Raw genomic sequence first — 1,234 nt, forward strand, 5'->3', positions numbered from 1 at the left:
CACCAAAGGCTTTCTCTAATGAAAGTGCTGTAGTTCTTATAGTGCTGCAGGTGACCTCTCTCCATGGTTAATGTCAGATGTTAGCTGATAGTTTAGCGGCTCCATGTTCTCCTCTGTTCTCGGTGTTTGTGATGCAATAAAAACCTCGATGGAATAAAACCCAGCCTCTATATTCATTAGGGGTTGATAGGATGGGCTTTTATTTAATGTCATATTAATATGGAGGACTGAATAAAACACTCAAAGATAAACTTTACTTTTAAGTGTACTTTCTGGGTAAATGTGGCTTTTTAAACCTTTAATGCTAAAGAAACATCCTGGTTAGATTTAGCAATATAACAAAGAAATCAAAGAATAAATGTTTAAAATCTCAAAGAAACCGTTTTCCATATAGGCTAAATATATTTATTTAATCTTAGTTTTAAAAGATCAAAACACAAACGTGTCCTTAGTTAAAGATCAGCTCAATGTTTTTAACAAATAGGTTTTTTAATAACTTTTCTTTAAAGTTTATATCTGATAATCTGGCCCATTAACGAGAGGCTTCAGCTTCAGCCTGGATTAAATGGGATTAAAATGAGATTAGTTGAACTGACCTGAAGCTAAGGCAGGTCTCTCCAGGGTCCGTCCAGATGTTTCCTGCTCTTCAACAGGAGGAGGTTGAAGCTGGAAAAACATAGAGGTGTTCCACCATCTCAGGAGCTGTGGGTTCGAGCAGCAGCCAGGTGTGTCTTACCTTCCAGGTGATCCGCTCAGATGGCCGCGGGAAGCAGCTCTCTTTGTGTGGGACGGTGGAGGAGCTGAGGGCTGCGCTGCTCCATGGGAGGGGCTCTGAGAGGAATGCTGCCTGCTCTGTCTGCTTCCTGCTTTAGGTTCCACCTTCATGAAGAGGAGGAGAGTCTGCAGCAGTTAGACCCACATGCTGCAGAAAACTGCTAAATCCGCCTGAAAGGAAAAACCCAGAAACAGGAGGAACACAGGCTGGAAAATAAAAACCGTAGAATTATAATAATTTATTAAACATTAATAACAAAAACAATCACAAAACTAAAACTATTAACACTAAAAGCTGCTGAGCTCCAGTTTTATTAACAAAAACTGATTAGAAGTGATGAAAATCATTTTTGATCAAAGGTGAAAAAATGAAATTCCTACTTATAAAATTTAAAGGAATAGTACACCCAAAACATGATTAGCCTTCATTTTCTACTCACCCCCATGCTGAACAACACTC

The 1,234-nt window shown here is 39.0% G+C and overlaps 1 protein-coding gene across 1 annotated transcript in view; it reads right to left on the reverse strand.

Annotated features, from left to right (window-relative positions):
* The window catches only part of LOC107103667 (collagen alpha-1(XIV) chain-like), a 67,073-nt gene extending 66,260 nt beyond the window's left edge, over nt 1-813 (reverse strand). The window contains exon 1 of the mRNA XM_015403457.1: nt 597-813. The gene's annotated coding sequence lies outside the window, so the exon portion shown is untranslated. The remainder of the gene's footprint in view (nt 1-596) is intronic.
* Between the last annotated feature and the right edge of the window lie 421 nt (nt 814-1,234).

Source organism: Cyprinodon variegatus, unplaced genomic scaffold, assembly GCF_000732505.1.
Source record: "Cyprinodon variegatus isolate N-32 unplaced genomic scaffold, C_variegatus-1.0 Scaffold1501, whole genome shotgun sequence".
Lineage (NCBI taxonomy): Eukaryota > Metazoa > Chordata > Actinopteri > Cyprinodontiformes > Cyprinodontidae > Cyprinodon > Cyprinodon variegatus.